The sequence below is a fragment of the Toxorhynchites rutilus genome, chromosome 1 (assembly GCF_029784135.1).
Source record: "Toxorhynchites rutilus septentrionalis strain SRP chromosome 1, ASM2978413v1, whole genome shotgun sequence".
NCBI classification, from domain to species: domain Eukaryota; kingdom Metazoa; phylum Arthropoda; class Insecta; order Diptera; family Culicidae; genus Toxorhynchites; species Toxorhynchites rutilus.
This window is the reverse complement of record NC_073744.1, coordinates 35,867,863-35,888,593: the sequence shown is the minus strand read 5'-3', so window position 1 is coordinate 35,888,593 and position 20,731 is coordinate 35,867,863. Positions and strand designations below refer to the sequence as shown.

The window sequence follows — 20,731 nt, the reverse complement described above, 5'->3', positions numbered from 1 at the left end:
CAAAACATCAAATCATGAAGAAACAACTATTCTATTAGAGGAAAGCGGAATTCATGTGTTAGTCTAGATAAATTTTCAGAAAACTAAGTATGTTAAGTTGCTCATGCCAACATCTGGTCGAGTTGGCACGAAATCCGCCAAAAACACCTCTCAGATTTTTGGATAAATTATGCAAAAAAAAACCTCAGCTTCCAAGAAAAAATATAAAAAATATGGCGACCTTGATCTCGAGACCATGTAAATTATGAAAAACAAATACGATCAATAATTATGAGAACAAAATCCAGTTTTCTGCAAGTATGATATTTTTTCAAAAGAGAGCTCATTGCCTTCAATATGATATGTCGATCATTTGAATCGGTCCAGTAGTTTGACAGTTTGAAAAAATATTTAATTTTATATTCACCTCTTTTAAGTCAGAAAAAATCTTTCTCATATAAAAAAATTGCATGTGTTCGGAATCTATTAGAAGGTGAAAGAGGATGATATTTGATGAATCAAATTCTTCTACGCATACATTATGATCAGAAAGTAGCGGGATTTTTTTATTTGAACGTACCGTGCATGCGGGGACCGGTTTTTTTTTATAATATTGGTACAACCATAAGGCGGCTCGCACACCGGAGCAATAAGCAATACGCAATATGTAACATGCAACATATTTTGTTGTGCTGCGCATACCAAAGCAATAAAAATGTCTGACATTATGCAAACAATCTGAACGAAACTTTCCAAATTATGGGCGATAAGTTACTTTTCAACCAACACGTCGTGTTGCTAGCGATATGTGTTGCTCTACAAAGGCGATAGCGATATCGTATTGCGTCGGTGTGCGAGATCAACAGAAATTAAATGGAAACATTGGCGATAATATTGCGAATTGCATGTTGATAGTTGCTAGTTGCTTATTGCTCCGATGTGCGAGCCGCCTAAGACGCCCATCTGTCAGGTTTTAGTGTCATCCGATCAATAGTGTCTGCCTACACGTCGCAAACGGCCAAAAATGTGGGCCAACAATTTTTGGATTTTGCATGATGATAAAGCGCCATCGCACCGAGCGTCGAATTGTACTGGATTAGCTGACCAAACATCAAGTAAATACCATCGAGCAAGCACCATATTCACATGATATGGCCCCATGCCAATTTTTGTTTTGGTTCTCAAGCTTAAGTTGCCAATTCGTGGAAAGAAATTTGCGTCGATCGAGGAGATCAAAGAGAACGCGACGAGGGAACTTGAAGCCATCCCTTCGTCGGACTACCTGGGATGCATGGAGGACTGGGTCAAGTGTTGACGCATGTGTGTTGTTTCAGATGGATCATATTTTGAAGGAGATAAAATAAGTTTAACTCTCTTTTGTTTTATTTTTAAATTCCCGGTACTTTCTGATGATATGGTAAGCTGCATGTGAAAGAACTTCCCATGTGTGATGTGTGATTGAAACTAATCACTAGTTGTCGATAGCGTCCAGTATTAACGGTTTCGACAGGCTTGAGTAGCTCATAGTAGGTCAAACCCTTATGATCCCACCAAACATGTTCATGGTTCCCCTGGACTTACTCAAAATATATTTGACGCTTAGGATTCTCGAAATAAATTCACATTTCAATGCCAATCACAATCAGAGAGAGAAATTGCTCCCTTTTGTATCTCACGAGCAGCATTTCACATTTGATTTTCCGGTTTTCCTGCTGTCTTCCGTTCAGTTAATGTGGATCCCATTTGGATCATTGCCATGACCTTCGAACGTATGGAGATGCTGCAGAAAGGCTGTTTAAGGTTGAAATATTTTGCTAGATGTCAAAACAGGGAAAAAATTGTTAATGATGCATTATTATGAGGATTAGGGTGACAGTTAGAGTCGATTGTTGACAAATTCCGGCTTCGTATTTATACACCTGGTACATGAAAAAAAGTCTGGCAACCCTGGTGAACGATGATCAATGCTTGCTCCCCACTATTTTATCTTCGTCTCCTCCTGATTCGGTCTATTAGTGTGATAAGCCCTAAGACCTTCGAACGTATGGAGATGCTGCAGAAAGGCTGTTTAAGGTTGAAATATTTTGCTAGATGTCAAAACAGGGCAATGTTGTTAATGATGCATTATTATGAGGATTAGGGTGACAGTTAGAGTCGATTGTTGACAAATTCCGGCTTCGTATTTATACACCTGGTACATGAAAAAAAGTCTGGCAACCCTGGTGAACGATGATCAATGCTTGCTCCCCACTATTTTATCTTCGTCTCCTCCTGATTCGGTCTATTAGTGTGATAAGCTACACTCTTTAGCGTGGCAATGAACAAACAAACCTCGGAGTTTTTGACGCATTTTTAACTAATAGACAGATCGTTTTACGATCGCGTTGGCGATGGCACGGACTGGCAGAGACCGGTGGTAGTTGTGCTAGGCTGGGCTAGCGCAGTATGTGTTTCCTTACGCTGAGCGAGGAGGCTAGCACTAATTAATAATCTTCCACGTTTCGTTTTCTGCATCTCCTTACAACCGGCAACCGTGGAGACTCGGAGGGAGAGGGGCCATAAAGCCGGATGCCGATCGATCACATGACCCCGAGTCTCTGTGTGATGTGTGGCCTTTCGTCATGAAAAATCAAACAGTTAATAGATGTCCCGATGATATATAGGAGTTTGCTGGTATCAACGACCGCCGGAGGCTAACAAGAATCGAAATTGTCAGCTTCTGTGGCGTTGGATGTGGACAAAAATTAAGGGAGGTCTGCTATTGCGAGATGCGCTGCGATATGATTTGCATTTGCTGATTGACCAGTGGAATCTGCTCAGTCATCGTTCTTTAAATTAATTTCTGGTGAATATTCGATGATGGCTTGAAAAGGAAGATTATGAATATTCTGATGAATCTCCGGATTGTAAATGCTCACAAACATCTCGAACGCCTTAGCACTTTTATTGAACAAAACGGGCTATAAACAGCAACAATGTCTGAAGAAATAATTGGGAAGCGTCAATTGCTGCAATCAAGATTGCTGCATTTTTACCCGAACCCTCAAACAGCACGCGATCGGTTTCTTTCGGATATTATTTACAATATACTTTAGATATATTAGTTGTATAAGTACGACATTACGGATCTATCAGGTGTGCGAGTTGAAATTGTCCGGTTGATGTTTAGTTGTTGCTAGCGATATTGAACACAGTGCATCCAAAAAGTTCCGGAAATATTTTTTGAAACAAAGAAAAAACGAGATACTCGTAAGATTAGATATCAGTTTTCTACATACAGGTCTTCTCTTTCCACACAAATTTTTGAACGTTCGTAGAGGTGTCGGATGGCGCGTTTAGACTGCTCAGCCGATATGGAGTTCGCGTCACGGGAACGCGTCAAGTTTCGTTGAATGTGTGGAACATCGTCAAAACGGTCCCCTTTCATAGCGTTCCTTAGCTTAGGAAACAAGAAAAAGTCTAGGGATGGGTGATGACAGTCACCTTTTGTTTGGCTAGAAACTACGCTACCAAATTCGCAGTGTGCGCGGGCGCATTGTCATGCAGCAAAAACCATTCTCCAGATCAGTACTGGTCGGGCCGCACGCGCCGTATCCGTGCCAATAATCGGACACTTTTGTAGAAGACCGCATTCACTGTTTGCCCTGGAGGCGGCTCTCTGCTCCATAATTGAAATCTCGACGCGACAAAAAATCACTGCGTTACTCTTATCAGCCAAAACTAGCTACTGAATCGAGATAGCGGTTCACGGTAAAAACGGTAGCTGGCCAGAAGTTGGCGGAAAGTAGTTCGCGCGTTGGAGCAGAGATAGCTCCACTTCCCAATTTCAGCGTGCGGTAGTCCCTTCGGCTTGACATATAAATTCTGTCAAATATATACCGGGAATTTGTAATTTGAAATTTCCCGCTAAATATTTTTTTATGTTTTCTAGATTGGTTCTACTGTCAGTGGTCTTAGTGTCTATTTTGAGCGCGATCTGTCATTTAGATTGTTTAAAACCCAGCGCGTTGGATGCATAGGAATGTGGGACTGAAATCATAACAGGCGAATTTAGTCATTTGACACTTTGGTGTGATGGAGAAAAATTATTAGCGTCACCGGAGCCAAAATACAATAGATACCAATTTTATTGTACACACTGGCATTCAAATATTATTTGTATTGTTGTTGCCTTGTTGTATGCATTGTTTTGTTATTTTTTAGTGCTACGAAAATGCGTATTTGGGATTTGGGGTATTTAAGTATAAACGCCACCGGAGCGCAATTTTCATTATGAATTGGTTTTTCGTAATTAAATTTATTCTGATGTCAACGTAATGGGGCGTAGTCCCCACCAATCGAAGATAAGGAACGTAGGCGACGTAGGCGTAGGCGTAGCAAAAAAAATGTTTGAACATAAGTTCATCTGATGAACTAAAAAAAGCCTAATTTTTGTGACGTGGCAATGCTTCAAAATACCTGTTTTCCAAATGCTTGTTTCTCATAAATTACAAAATAAAACCTAGATCTACCCACTGGTCTTCGAACAAGTATTTACCTATACTTTCAATGGCATATAGACATTGAAGTTTGGTGAACAAAGTGCAGATATCTCAGTATCAATATCAGAAACATGAAAATAGTGCAAATTTTAGATATTTCAAACAAACAGCTATTTCATGCCAAACCGATATAGTGGTTCTCAGACTTCCATGAAAAGTGGTATTTTTGTTGTTTATTACAAAATAATAGATCCGTTTTTTTTTTATTTTTCCGTGACCATTTCCATTTTAGGGTCCGAAAAATCATTTTTTTCAACTTTTTCCCAAAAATGACTTTTTTCAAAAAATCATAACTTTTGAATCACTGAACCGATTTAGAGGATCGACATACCAAATTGAAGCCAATGAGCCTTTTGTTAATAAATATTGAACTTGAAAAACAATGGATTTTGATTTCGTAATAATTGATCGTAGTTGTTTTTTGTTGTTTTCATGGTTTTGGACTTGAAAGCTGTGGAGTTTTCACATAACATATCTCGATATCAGAGATGCTATTTTTTCGTTTTTGAGAAATGATTTTTCAAAGTTAACCGGTGGTCCAAAAAATCATTTTTTCCCTTTTATTCAAAAATGACTTTTTGCAAAAAATCATAACATTTGAACTATTGTACCGGTACATTAAATTCAAGCCAATAATCCAATAAGCTAACCTTCTTTGAAAAAATATCACAAGTGTGGGAAGACTAGATTCTAGTCACATAAGAATATTGAACGAAGACTTCAAACATTTAAATTTGAAAAATCGTATCTCTAAAATGAAAAAATAGCATCTCTGATATCGAGATATGTTATGTAAAAAATCCTCAGCTTTCCAGGAAAAAATATTTAAAAATATATAGCGCCCTCTATCTTTAACCGAGAAAACTATGAAAAATTAACTCAATCAATGATTAAAAAAATGAAAATCCAAATTTTTCGCAAGTTATTTTTTTAAAGATAACTGCAATCAATACTAGATAGAATAAAAGAGAGATAGAATTAAAAAAAAATTAAGTTCTCCTGAAAAAAATGTGTTTTTATTCATCGAAATAACTCCTCAATTTCATTTGCACACCTGGTGCAGTCAATTAAAGCTGAAGCTAAATCTAGAAAAAAAAACGTGAAAATTCTTCACCAGTGACATTACTACTCAACCGAACACATAATTTCACAAAAACTACTGCTTTTTTTTATTCAAGATCCAATACATTGTTTCGGTTATTTCATCTTGATCAATAACTCGTCGGCCAATGTCAATAAGAAAATGTCAGTGCTCCAATCTACTGACGGAAACAGCAACAACGAGCGGCGGTTTACCATTGCAATCGTCCGTTCCAATCTCATATATTCGCGAATTTTGCATTCAATCAAAGAATATTGAGTCTTGAGTAGCAGCAGCATGGATGTTTTGAGAGAAAAAAAAATAAGACAACACAAATTAAGCAGTTGCTGGCTTTGGTTCCAATCTAGCACCTTTAACCCTTGCTGAATTGATTCGCTCATAAATAGGGGGTTCTTATCCCAATAAACATGAAATTTCTGTATCTGTGAAAAACTGTAAAAAATAGATAGGATACTTGAATCGGAGTTGGTTCCGCATCATGGAATTTTCGTGCCATATCCGTTCTTTCGGTCACATGCGTACATGGGCCATTCACCCGATGCACTTGAACTTGATTCATTGTCCGACATGTGCACAACAGTCTAGATCTGAACCATAGTCACGGCACTTGGCCGATGTTCTGTTGCCTCCGAAAGTGGCACAAAGCGGTCATAATAACAACAAAAATCACACAACTAAAAGTGTACAGAAGAAATAAATAAACCAGCGAATCCGAAAACGCGCGCCGCGCGTGTTAATGTCAGCCGGCCGCCGCTGGTGATGTGAGGCGCATTTCAATAAGTCACCTCGTCTTGAACCACCCCAAATCATGCCACCGAAAACATGCCGGGTCCCGGGTCCTTTGTGGGCTTTTGTTTTGTTCAGTTTTGGCAGAACGGTTCGTATTGTTCTTGCAAACTTGGTCACACAAGTCCCGAGGATCGAAGCGCGGCGATTTAAACCTTCCGCACTTATTTTTTTCTTCTGTGTTGTCACCCAAGTGAGCGAGAGTGTGGATTTTTGTTTTTACAATCATCACTTGAGTTATTTTACGACCCTGGCGAATGCAGGCGCGCGTCTTCTTCCACCGGGATTCTCGGATTCGGTTCGAACCGCCGTGCTTATGGTCCCGAATTTTGTACGGAGGGTGCGATTAAAATTGTTTTCCATTGGAACGTTATATGGGGGTTAAGATCCCCAACCAACGATAAGCTGAATTACAATAAAGTTTTTGGGCTTGGAGCGTCGGCGTCAGTTTGTTTGACGATTTATGGCACTCGGAATACCAAAGCTAAATTTCCGAGTTCCCAGTTCAAGCTGAAATGGGGCTGTCGACAGAAAATAGAATGTGATATTGTTGTTGGCCAATGAAATAATCCATCGTTTAACACGGTATCAATATTAGATAAGCATATGACAGATAATTTTTCCTTAAATCACCTCAAGGTAGCCGGTTTGTTTAATTGTGTTATTAGGAATTTGTTTTTTTTCTGGTGTTGTCGTTACGGGAAGACGACTGAAACGTGCCTGGATGACACAAATAAAATGCAAATTCAATACATCACAAGAATATTAATTGGCATTTTCGGTGGCTAAGAATGCAGTTGTTGTTGTTTACATGTGTTTGCGTGCTTCTTTCGTAGAAATATAACAAATTTGCAACAATAGTAAATTCTTCGCCTTCGTGACACGATATGACTGAAAATAACCTGCGAAATCGACGGAAATTCAACGATGAAAAGTGCAGGCTGTAAGAGTTGAACTAAGAGCGAACTCGAAAAAAGATGCCTTTCGTTTTATTATCTCCCTGGCCAAAAGACCAACTTTCTCTTTTTCTGGGGATTTTAAGGTATTAAGAGAAAGAAACAGAAAGAATATTATTATATGTACATAATTGAAGCCATCGCCGTAATTGCCGTAATCAGCCGGGTATATTTGGATCCGTTTCTCCATCTTTCGCCGAGGATTTTATCCATAAATTTGCAAAACATTTCGACATTTCTGCGCATTTTTTTTTGCTTCTCCCAGGCTGCTGCTGCGAATGTAATTGACGTCAATCTTCCCCGTGATGTTATTACGACGAAGCCTTCCGAAGAGAGTAGTGTGAGAAAGGAAGGACGACGGAGGAGACGACGACGACGACGTCTCTTGACTGGATGATCCGTGGACCGACACACATTTTATTATCGCTCGTAAAACCAAACGCAACGATAACTCATCTTCCGAATTTCATATGAGAGGAAAATTTTGACTTTCGTAAGTTAATGGAATGAACGGTGCGAAAAGGAATAAGATTAATTGTTCGGCCGCAAGGCGAGAGATAACCGATTATCCAAAATACACTGGATATGTATAGAATATTGGATTTGATTGTTCATTATCTGGAAAAACTTCTCTTAGTAACAAGTAAATCTCAATTACTTATCATCTAACATTCACAGAGTCGAATTTCACTTTAATATAAAACTTATTTGCTATATAATTTAGAATACATTAATAATCAAATCAATAGACCAATTTCATCCCAATTCGTCTTAGGAGTTGACGGCACCATCTCAGATAGCAGTCAAACGTTGTGGGTTTAAAGACATGGGTCATTTAAGCAACTTTGCAAAAACTTCAAGAAAATTAGACTACTTTTTGAAAAAGGCCAAAAATTTATTCTTATTTTTTTTCTGACGTAGGACTATGTCATTCATTAGGGGGGCCAAATCAGAAAACAGGTCACGTTTTTTATGAAATAAAGTTACCGTTAATAACTATTTTTGCTGCGGACGTATTTTGACGATTTGCGTACCAATCGAATCGGAAATTTTCTAAGATTTGTTTTATATGCGATACATTACAATTCCATAGTCTGTATACGGTTTGAATTGATAGAAATTGGAATATTTCTATCGGTTTGAATTGATAGAATATGTGGGGAAGGAATTTCCCCACATATTTGTGTGTTCTATCCATTTGTGTGTTTTCCTAAAAAAAATAGTTGTCAACAACGAGCAAACTATGCAGCCGATAGAATACAAGCAAACGAAGGGGGATAGCGAAAAGAGAATATAAAAACTGTAAACTCTACCTTTGCATAGTAAGTAAGCTGTCGCTAGTGTATGAGTATTGCATATCCTCTGAGGAATTTTCTCAGAAACTTTCTGTTCCCGAAACAACAAACGTCACTTATTCTGCTCGTTTTGTGTTTTGTGTTTCCCTTCGAGCTGTGAATACATGTACATGTGAATAGTACACCTTCGATATTTTTAGTTGCCATTCGTATTTGCTCTCGTACACATCGGCTCTGTTCTGATGCAACAAGCTCCTAGCTTTGTTGACGGTTGTGACCGAAAATTGAGAAACGATTTTTGAGAAACGATCATTTTCGCGATGTTTCATTTCTATCGCTGCAACTGCACGGAAGATACCTCTCGTTAAATACTCAGTGCAATGCGTGCATTGATATAAAGAAACAAATTGCGACATATGACTAATTGTGTCGCCTAGTTGCAAAACCGGCCAACTCCACAAGTTTGAGAAACTCGTTTTTTTCGGTTTTTTAGACCACTTATTGGTAATGAGAAACAGCACCAATATCGATAAATTCCCTATAAAACACGCGTTTGAAAATCATGATGTGCTGCAAAACAGGTAGCATGATGCAATAGAAAATCGTCTTTCCTGTAAAATTTTTATTTTTGTAGTTGGCCGGTTTTGCAACTAGGCGACACAATTAGCGTATTGTTCTCGCAAAGGCAAGAAAGAATCGTTGCTTCTCGAAATGATTCTACAAAACCAAGCAAGCCATTAAACCTTTTCAGGGTCCCCGATACTTTTTACTAAAGAGTTATTTATGAAATTTCGACGCATTCGCAAATAATAGCCGAAATGATAAATCAACAAATTAAAAAAAATAAATAAAAATCATTGCGTAGTCCTACGTCCTAAGCGGTCGTGTCTCGGATACGACTTCCGAATTTTTTACAAAAAATTATAACTTGCAAACTACAATACCTACGAATTTCTGGTCAAAAGATGAAATGTAAAAAATTCTTTAGATTTTCTTAAAAAAATACCGACTTTTTTTTAAATTACACTGAAATTAAATTGAAACTCATTTTTATCACAAAAAGCTTTTTTAAAATTCTCAAAAAAATAAAAAATATGAATAGCATCCATGAGCAAGAATTATAGGTGGAGGAAGAGTGTGTTTTACTGGGTATCGAATTCTCTATGGAGTACTCGAGTACGGGTTGTTCTAACAGAGGTAGTTCCCCTACCTATTCGTTCGAAGTTCGAGTTCGAAGAAAATGTTCTGCAAAAAAACCTATGTTTCTATACAAGGGACATGGCAAACGCGAGAATTTACACTAAAAAATATTACGAGTAAAACATTATTTTTTAGGAGTCACCATACAAAAATGGCAAATATTCCAGAAACTGTAAAAGATTGAAAGTTGACTTCGACGAAAGGTCATATTTCTTGACTTTGAACAAAATTTGGACTAGTAGTAATTTCTTCAAAGAAAACATGAAAAAGTTGTTAGAAAAAAAAATCCCTGTAAAAGTGCCCATTTTTCAATGCATGGGTAATTTGTTGGAAATTGTAAAGACTATTCATATATTTTTTTTAGAAGTTTAAAAAAATACGTGTTTGAAAAACAAATAATTTCAATTTTTCCAGATATTTTTTTCAATCTTTTTTTTCAATTTTGGAACGAAAGAAGCATGCAGAATTTTGGAATAGGTTCTATCGATTGGACAGCTTCTATTGAGCTGAGTCTATTTGAATACATAAATTAGTGATCAAACGACAGGGATTCAGTTTTCTCCAAGGCGTGATAGATTGCAGTCATCTCCGCAACATACACCGAATAGGGATTTCTCGATCTATAAAAGACACTGCTGTTTTCATAAGATATGCCAAAACCAGTGGAATCATTAATGTATGATCCATCAATAAAAAATATTCTATCAGAACTCACTTCGCAAATTTTGACGATAAGATCCGTGGGATAACCACAAAACGTATATTTTCTGGAATATCACGTATCTCTTGATGCTTGGATAAATCGAAGTTTACAGCAGAATGACAGAAGTACGAGAAACATTCTTTGTTTATGTTGCAAGGGGAAGGTTGCAAGTTCTTCAAAATTATCAATTATAGCGAATGAGATATCCGTATGATTGTTTTGCAAATCGAAGAGGTAGGGGAACTACTTCTGCTAGAACAACCCGTACTCAAGTACTCCATAGAGAATTCGATACTCAGTAAAACACAATAGTTTCTCTGACAGAAAATTATACAAATAGTTATTCATAGTTGGCGTGAGACCACAATTATTATGAAATTTATCTGATAATACATCAATAGAAACAGAATAAAAGGCCCGCATTAATATCAAGGAAGGTCGAAGCCATTTGTTCTTTACGAGCAAATGCCGTTTGAAATTCAGACGAAAGCAATGCTAAACAATGATTCGTTCCTTCGCTTCTTCTGAACCCAAACTGCGTATCTAAAAGCAAATTGTCCGTTTGTCTGAACGAGGAGAAAGAATCATTTTCTCCAGCAATTCCCGAATGCAAGATAGCATTGCGATTGGCCTACATGCATTGTGGTCGCAGGCTGGCTTGTTGGGTTTTCGTGTGGCTATAACTCTAACTTGTCTCCAGTCGGGCGGAACAATGTTTAGCTCTTGAAACTCGTTGAACAAATTCAGCATACGTCTTTTGGCAGAATAGGGCAGATTCTTCAATGTATTTCGGTATTTCAATAACCTAATGGAGAAGGCTCGGATTTCGCATCCGAAGATTGCAGGTTCGAGTCCTGTCACGGTCGCCGTGTAATAGGTGGACTTTTTCTTTCGACTATTAAAACTCGGATCACGTGCAACTCAAGCTTTCTATATCTACCATCTCTGAAATGCATCTCGCGCTGTATGAATTTTCTTTTAAATACTAGCCTTAAAGTCTTTATAGCTTAATTAAGGATTTATTAGCTTAAGGATTTTATAGCTTAATAATTAGGATTATAAACACTCCGCTAGTTGTGGCTTAAACATTGAACAACGAAAGTGAAGAGAGAGAGAGAGAAAGAGAGAGAGAGAGAGAGAGAAAGAGAGAGAGAGAGAGAGAAAGAGAGAGAGAGAGAAAGAGAGAGAGAGAGAGAGAAAGAGAGAGAGATAGAGAAAGAGAGAGAGAGAGAATGAGAGAGAAATAAAGAGAGAGAGAGAGAAAGAGAGAGAAATAAAGAGAGAAAGAGAGAAAGAGAGAGAAAGAGAGAAATAAAGAGAGAGAGAGAGAGAGAAAAAAAAGAGAGAGAGAGAAAGAGAGAGAGAGAGAGAGAGAGAGAGAGAAAGAGAGAGAGAGAGAAAGAGAGAGAGAGAGTGAGAGAGAGAGAGAAAGAGTGAGAGAAAGAGAGAGAGAGAGAGAGAGAGAGTGAGAGAAAGAGAGAGAGAGTGACAAAAACAATGTCCACTTAAAAATACAACATCTGGTGACGAGCATCAGATCAGCCTTCATGGTTGCTGAACGCGAGCATAAGGAGCTGCAGATGAGAGCTGAGGGTGCTAAAAAGGCTCTGCTCGAGGCGAAGGAGAAACCCGTCGAGTTACTTGAGACGCCGAAGGGTCCTCTGAACACACGATCGGACAAGAGAAGGAGGGACACCCCAGGAGAAGAAGAAGAGCTGAAAAAGGCCAAGAACGATCTGAGTAACGCGAAAGGAGGTCAAAGCAGTGAATGGCGTACTGTCGATAACCAGGCAGAAAAACGCAAAAAACAGAAGGAGAAGAAGAAAAAAGTTGAGCAGGAAAAGAAGAAACTCGGACCTCGAGTGGAGCGAATCAAGGGCGATGCTTTGATCGTTGAAGTGTCAGCAGGAGTATCGTACGCAGCTATCCTTCGGAAAGTGAGAGGCGATCCGGAGTTGGAGACACTGGGCGAGAACGTCGTGAAAACTAGGCGCACGCAGAAAGGCGAGATGCTCTTCGAGCTTAAGAAAGATCCAGCGGTTAAGAGCTCTGCTTTCAAACAACTCATTTAGAAGTCATTAGGGGAGGAGGCGAAGGTGAGTGCTCTCTCTCAGGAATCAATCATCGAGTGCCGGTATCTGGACGAGATCACGACTGTTGAGGAATTGAGAACTGCGTTACAGTCACAATGTGACCTTGGCGATGTGCCGATGACAATCCGGCTGAGAAAGGCGTACGGTGGGACACAAACGGCCTCGATACGGCTTTCGAAACAAGCTGCGAATAAACTGGTGGAGAAGGGTAAAATAAAAGTGGGGTGGTCCGTGTGCCCGATGAAAGCTACCCCTCGTATGGCCAAGCAAATGGAGAGATGTTTTCAATGCATGGGCTTCGGTCACCAGGCGAAAAACTGCGGTGGACCTGACAGATCGAAATTGTGCAGGAAGTGCGGGACGGAAGGCCACGTTGCTAGAGACTGCACAAAGCAACCGAGGTGCATGTTGTGCAATGAGGAGGACGGAAACGACCACGTCACAGGTAGCTTCAAATGTCCGGCGTACAAAAAGGCGATTGCGGGTTCGCAGTAATGGAGGTTACCCAGCTCAAGCTCAATCATTGCGACATAGCACAGCAATTGTTGTGGCAGTCAACAATTGAAATCGGGGGTCTTCGTAGCCACATTGGTTGCGCGTTCGCTTATTAAGCGATCGATCGTGAGTTCAAACTCAGGACCCTCAATTGACCATCTTTGTGTTGTTATAGAATAACTACGTCCACACAAACATCATCAGCGATGGAGATTGATCCACGGTGGAACAAAGATCGATTCATCCATACAACTGCTCTGTTCTGCAAGAAACATCGGGCTGCTGTTCTATAAATAACCCAACAATGATCAATATCAACTGTCTCCGCTGGCCGGTCTGCTGAACAATGGAAGAACAGAAAGAATACCCTTACGCCGAAATGGCTACTACTGTGTAATTTACCATAATGTAATGGAACAGAAAAACTTAACGCCTAAATGGCTACTACTAACTATTGTGTAATTTACAGTTTATAGAAACATAAACATATGTACATGTACACGATTAAAACCCGGCTCTGTTACAGCTAAAATGCTAATGAGCCTAATAAATAAATAAATGGGATAAAAAAAAACAATTGAAACCAAATGCGACGTTGCAATGATCGCAGAACCGTACCGAGTTCCTCGCGATAACGGAAACTGGGTGGTGGATAAAGCAGGGATGGCTGCAATACTAGTGATGGGAAGGTACCCCATCCAAGAAGTGGTGGAAATCTCACAGGAAGGTTTCGTGATCGTCAAAATCAACGGAATCTTCATGTGTAGTTGCTATGCACCCCCAAGATGGTCAGCGGAGCAGTTTCACGAGATGTTGGACGTACTCACGGATAAGGTCAGCGGCCGCAAACCAGTTGTTAGATTCCAGAACATTCATATTAATATGTAGTCAATCTGAACTTGGATCGTTGTTCAGTTATCATGACGATCCAGCACTTGTTATTTAATTTTCATTTTCATTCCTTGAACACCGTTTGCTGTGAAATGACGTGGATTTGTTAGCGTTTAAATAAATTATGAATTAGTGTTTAATAAATCGAAGAATTTTGTTAACCTTGGAATTGGCGTCGTGTACTGTTCAAATTGAAGCCCAAAATTACGCCCGTAGACCATCCCGTATACAACACCAGTCATCATCGGAGGAGACTTCAATGCCTGGGCTGAGGAGTGGGGAAGCAGATGTACCAACGCCAGGGGGTACAGCCTACTAGAAGCCTTCGCAAAACTAGACGTCACACTTCTGAACGAAGGCACTAGCAGCACCTTTCGAAGGGACGGCCGTGAATCCATCATCGATGTAACTTTCTGCAGTCCATCACTGGCGACAAACACGAAGTGGAGAGTGTCGGAGGGATACACACACAGCGACCACCAGGCAATCCTGTATAGTGTCGGCCAACGGAATCCCGCAGTGGCACGGAATACAAGAACCTTTGAGCGGAAGTGGAGGACAAAGGTTTTTGACAAGGAGCTTTTCGTCGAAGCACTACGCATAGACAGCAGAACTCCTAATCTGAGCGCCGACGGGCTGACAGGAACATTGGTGAGGGCATGCGATACAGCGATGCCGAGAAGACTGAACCCGACGAATGAACGACGTCCAGCCTACTGGTGGAACGAGACACTCAGTATCCTCCGCGCTAACTGTCTACGAGCCAGAAGAAGAGTCCAGAGGGCACGAACCGATGTAGAGAGAGAGGAGCACCGCGCGTCTTTCCGAGCGACCAGAGCCTCCTTGAAACGAGAGATACGTAGGAGCAAATCAAACTGCTATAGGGAGCTGTGTCGAGACGTCGACGCAAATCCTTGGGGTGAAGCATATCGAATCGTGATGGCGAAATTCCGTAGTTCAACGACTCCCATGGAATTATGTCTGGAAAAACTCGAGGTCATTGTGAATGGACTCTTTCCGCAGCACGACCCACCGACGTGGCCACCAACACTGTACGGTGAGGACGAAGCAGAGAACGCACAAGTCACCAACGAAGAACTCATCGCGGTGGCAAAAGGTCTAAAGTTGAAAAAAGCACCCGGCCCCGACGGAATCCCCAATGTGGCCCTGAAATCGGCGATCCTTGCTTTCCCCGACATGTTCAGGGTGGTGCTGCAGAAATGCCTGGATGACGGTCTCTTCCCTGCGAAATGGAAGATACAAAAGTTGGTGCTGCTCCCGAAACCAGGAAAGCCACCTGGAGATCCAGCGTCGTATAGGCCTATTTGTTTGTTGGATACTTTGGGGAAGCTCTTGGAGAGGGTTATTCTCAACAGACTGGTGAAATACACGGAGGATGACAACGGATTGTCGAAAATGCAGTTCGGGTTCCGGAAAGGAAAGTCGACAGTGGACGCTATTCGGACAGTTATCGAGAAAGCTCAGGTCTCGCTTAAACAAAAACGAAGAGGCGACCGTTACTGCGCTGTGATTTTGATTGACGTGAAGAACGCCTTCAATAGTGCCAGCTGGGAGGCCATCGCCGAGGCGCTACACAGATTGAAGGTCCCTGGCTACCTGTACAGGATACTGAGGAGTTATTTCCAGAATCGGATCCTGGTATACAACACAGACAGGGGACAGATACTGAAGAATATCTCGGCGGGAGTTCCACAAGGTTCCATCCTAGGTCCTACGCTTTGGAACACGATGTACGACGGTGTTCTAAGGCTGAAGCTACCCAGAGGTGTGGAGATCGTGGGCTTCGCGGACGACATCGTAACAACGGTAATCGGCGAGACGCTTCAGAAGGTGGAAATGTTGGCGACTGAGGCTGTAGACATGATCGGCAGTTGGATGGACAACGTAAAGCTCCAGATGGCACATCACAAAACCGAGGTGCTGTTAGTGAGCAATCGTAAGGCAATGCTGCGGGCAGAGGTATCGGTCGGAGGACATACCATCGTTTCGAAGCGGGCGGTGAAGTACCTCGGAGTCATGATCGACGACCGGCTGAACTTCAATCAGCACGTCGACTATGCATGTGGGAAGGCGTCAAAGGCCATCAACGTGGTGGCGAGGATCATGCCAAATAGCTTTGGCCCAAGCAGCAGCAAAAGGCGTCTCTTGGCAAGTGTATCTTCGTCGATACGTAGGTATGGTGGCCCTGCCTGGTTGGCGGCTCTGGAAAACCACCGAAATCGGAGGAAGCTGAACAGCACATTCCGACTCATGGCCATGCGAGTCGTATGTGCTTATAGGACCATTTCGACAGAAGCTGTGTGTGTAATCGCCGGAATGATTCCCATCTGCATCACTCTGGCGGAAGATAGCGAGTGCTACAAGCGACGGGAAAGCAGAGGTATCCGGAAACTGATGAGAGCGGAGTCGTTGGACAAATGGCAGTATGAATGGGATACGGCAGAAAATGGTAGATGGACGTACAGGCTGATACCGGTACTTTCGACCTGGTTGAACAGGAAACATGGTGAAGTTAACTTCTACTTGACGCAGTTTCTGTCTGGACATGGCTGTTTCAGGCAATATCTACACCGGTTCGGGCACGCAGTTTCACCCCTCTGTCCGGAGTGTGGAGATATGGAGGAAACACCGGAGCACGTCGTTTTTGTCTGTCCCAAGTTCACCGAAAGGCGCGAGGGGCTGCCTGCACTTCATGTCGGGAATACTGTGGAGGAGATGTGTCGCGACGAGATGATCTGGAATGCCGTGAGCAGTGCAATTACACAAATCATGTCGGAGCTGCAGCGAAGGTGGAGGGCTGACCAAAGTGCTGACAACGCCCGACGGTGAATTGTGAACAACGGCGACGGCTGTTGCAAGAGATGGTACCTCACGAGAGTAGCTGTGACGGGTTGGAGGGGGTCTGATGGGGAAAATGTGTTGCAGTCTAGAACGCTGCAGATAAAGAGCGGGGATATTCCAAGGCGACTCTTTCAGCCCGCTTTGGTTTTGTCTGGCACTGAACCCCCTCAGTAGGACGCTCAATAGAAACGGTCATGGCTATAAAATAAGGTATGGCGACGGCGCCCACGAAAAAGTGACCCATACCTTCTACATGGATGATCTCAAGGTCTACGCTGATTCACGTCAGCGTCTAGGTGTAGCTATCCGGGTTGTCGAAGACATAAGCAGGGACATCTGCATGGAGTTCGGCCTCGACAAGTGCCGCTGTGTCCATCTGCTGAAAGGGCAGCTTACCGAATCCGGAGGTTACGAGGTCTATGACGGCGAGTTTATAAGAGACATGGTTCGTGGCGAATCCTATAAATATCTTGGATTCCGACAGCTCACCGGGATTCGCCACTCCGACATCAAGACGGAGCTGCGAGACAAGTTCTTGAGTCGAGTGAACTGTGTCCTGAGGACTTTCCTTAACGCGGGGAACAAGGTACGCGCGATCAACACATTCGCGGTTCCCCTGCTGACCTTCAGTTTTGATGTAGTCAAATGGAGCAAAACTGACCTAGAGGACCTTGAGAGGAGGATGAGGAAAGCATTTAAAGAGGCCGGAATGCACCATCCTCAATCGGCACTGGAGAGAGTTTCACTGCCACGCAAAGAAGGGGACTTGGAATAGTCGACATATCTGTACTGAGTGTTGCCCAGGTACGACAACTGCGCGAGTACTTCGCAGAACGCGCCAACCAAAACGCGCTATACCGGGCTGTCTGCGCCGCCGACAGAGGATACAGCGCTCTGCACTTGGCGCAAGCGGAGTACCAACTCAATTGCAATCTGCAGACAGTGGAGGAGAAGATTGCAGCTTGGAAGCAGAAGGCAGTGCATGGTGCCCACCCCCATCAACTGGACCGGCCACACGTCGACAAGGCCGCATCTAATCTGTGGCTAACGCGTGGTGAACTCTCTTCAGTAGTAGAAGCCGACATGATAGCCATCCAGGACAGGATAATGCCGACGAGAAACTGCAGTCGGTACGTCTGGCATCAAGACGTTGATGACATTTGCCGGATGTGCCATCAACCAGGTGAAAACATAGAGCACATTATGGGAGGCTGTCCCGTTTTGCCTACACCGAGCGCCACAACAACGTGGCCCGTATTGTTCGTCGACAACTGGCGCTCCAATGTGCTCTACTGGAAGACAACGTACCAAACTACCGGTACCTGCCTGCACCTGTCCTGGAAAATGACCGTTTCAAGCTGTACTGGGATCGCACTGTTCTGACCGACCTCTCGATCCACCACAACCGCCCAGATATAATGGGTTACGACAAGAGCGACCGCAAAGTCACCATCATCGATGTCGCTATTCCACTGAACCAGAATCTGGAGGAGACCCACGGTCGCAAAATCTGCAAGTACCGACCATTGGCCGTGGAGCTCAAGGAACTGTGGGGGCTAAGGGAGGTCCCAAGAATTGTTCCAGTCGTTCTCTCTGGAACTGGAATTGTCCCGAAGATACTTCTGGAAGCGCTAAAGGTGTTGAATATGGAGAAGGAATTGGCCGGCATCCAAAAGTCGGTCATCCTTAGCACCTGCGCGATTGTCCGACAATTCCTCGGTCAGGACTAAAACAGCACGAGCATGCAGATACGTGCATTCCGCAAAGCCTAGTCCCCCTTTGGCATTCAGAAGCCCGGGGGCAGGTGAAAATTCTGGCTAGGTTCGCCTAGTTAAGAAGTGCGATAAGTCTGCCAAAAAAAAAAAAGAGTGAGAGAGTGAGAGAGTGAGAGAGAGAGAGTGAGAGAGAGAGAGTGAGAGAGAGAGTGAGAAAGTGAGAGAGTGAGAGAGTGAGAGAGTGAGAGAGAAAAGAGAGAGAGAGAGAGAAAGAGAGAGAGAGAGAAAAAAAGAGAGAAAAAGAGAGAAAGAGAAAAGAGAGAGAGAGTGAGAGAAAGAGAGAGAGTGAGAGAAAGAGAGAGAGTGAGAGAAAGAGAGAGTGAGATAAAGAGAGAGAGTGAGAGTGAGAGAAAGAGAGAGAGTGAGAGAAAGAGAGAGAGTGAGAGAAAGAGAGAGAGAGTGAGAGAAAGAGAGAGAGAGTGAGAGAAAGAGAGAGAGTGAGAGAGTGAGGGAGAGTGAGAGAAAGAGAGAGAGTGAGAGAAAGAGAGAGAGTGAGAGAAAGAGAGAGAGAGTGAGAGAAAGAGAGAGAGAGTGAGAGAGTGAGAGAGTGAGAGAGAGTGAGAGAGTGAGAGAGGAAGCGTGATTTCTTACTGGGCTTTGTATTCTTTTTATTCTTTTTTTCATTTATTTTTACAGACTCAGTTACATAAGTTTAAAGGAGCCGAATTCTTAGGCATAGTTTCCTTAAAATATGAGTGTCGTTGGAGAAAAAAAGGAGTGAACACGATAACAATTAAAAACTGACGAGTAATAAACAAGCGTTTCCGAAGTGAACATGTGGGCAGCTCCGAGTACCCGCATGAGCGTATCATTTTTCAACGCCAGGCGCGAAAGTAACACCAGAGATTTTTTGCCAAAATGAAATAAAATGAAAAAAGAACCAATGCAGGACAATCACTCTTGCCTTCCACTGCATCACTACCACCACCAACACCACCAGCACTTCAACAGTTCCTGTGCAGAACGAGACGCGCAGAAGGAACGGTACTCGGGAATTTATTTGTGCACGTGTTCAAGACATTAGCTACTGAATTTAGCATCCTGGCCCTTTTTGGACATGACCGGAGCGAAGAGCAAAATAAAACAACAAACGAAAGAAAAAAAATAACCGGCAGAGGAAATTAATGTTTTCACGACCGCCGTAAGTGATCGTCGTCATCCTCTCGGGTCCCCCTGTGTCAAGAGGTGCACCGCACAAGTGTGCCAAAATTTACATTTCCCAACATATATGCTAATAGTGCGGAGGGAATTGCGCTTGAAATGCGCCACCTCCATCCTTCCCACGGCCGTTTCGTGGATCCCGCAGAAGAAGTACATTATTATGGTTCGGTTGAAGCAGCATTCGAGGGCTCCACCCAGATTTTTCCTTTCAAGAAATCATTAAATTTTCATTAAAACAAGAACACAAATGAGTGGTGGCGATGGGTGGCTAAGGTAAAGGTAGGGGAAGCAAGATTTTGGTCAACATATGTCAGCAGAGGAATGCTTGGCCAAATGTTGTCGAATGTTCATGGCCTTCCCCCGACCGCGTGCGTGCGCGGTCCGAGGAATTATTTCGCTTCCTTGATTATGTCTCACTTCCTTCGGTGGATTGGGCCGCTGCCAAAAGGCAAAGCTTATGATTTTTTTATCGCTCGTCACTCGCCAAAGTAATCTTTTCGAAAAGATGACTGAAGCAAAAAGCAGAAGTCGAAATGGTAACCTGGAACTGGATCTGATATTTTCATTCTCGAGATGCCGGCGATCATTTGGATGGTTTGCAGTAAAAGGCGAAATCATAACAGATTGGCTAAAAGTAGCAGAAAGACGTTTCAGGTTTCTGGAATGATTGTTTAATTTTTTGTGGATATGAGATTTTTGCTGGGATGAATTGAGAGTTGTCCTCGAAATTGATAAATTAATTCTGAGGAACAAAATGCTGAAATAAGTATACATCTAAACTGTCAAGCAAATTTTTTTGAATCGTCCAGCAGCTCGTTTCTAAGAAAAGGCGGAATTTGCCTGGCATTCATCGGATATGGATAGTAGCTACGGCAGCAGCATACACTTTGGT

General features: G+C 42.4%; 1 protein-coding gene across 2 annotated transcripts in view; it reads left to right on the top strand.

Moving 5' to 3' along the window:
- Positions 1-20,731, top strand: part of LOC129765744 (uncharacterized) — a 134,929-nt gene that overhangs the window by 107,954 nt on the left and 6,244 nt on the right. The gene's annotated exons all lie outside the window — the stretch shown is intronic.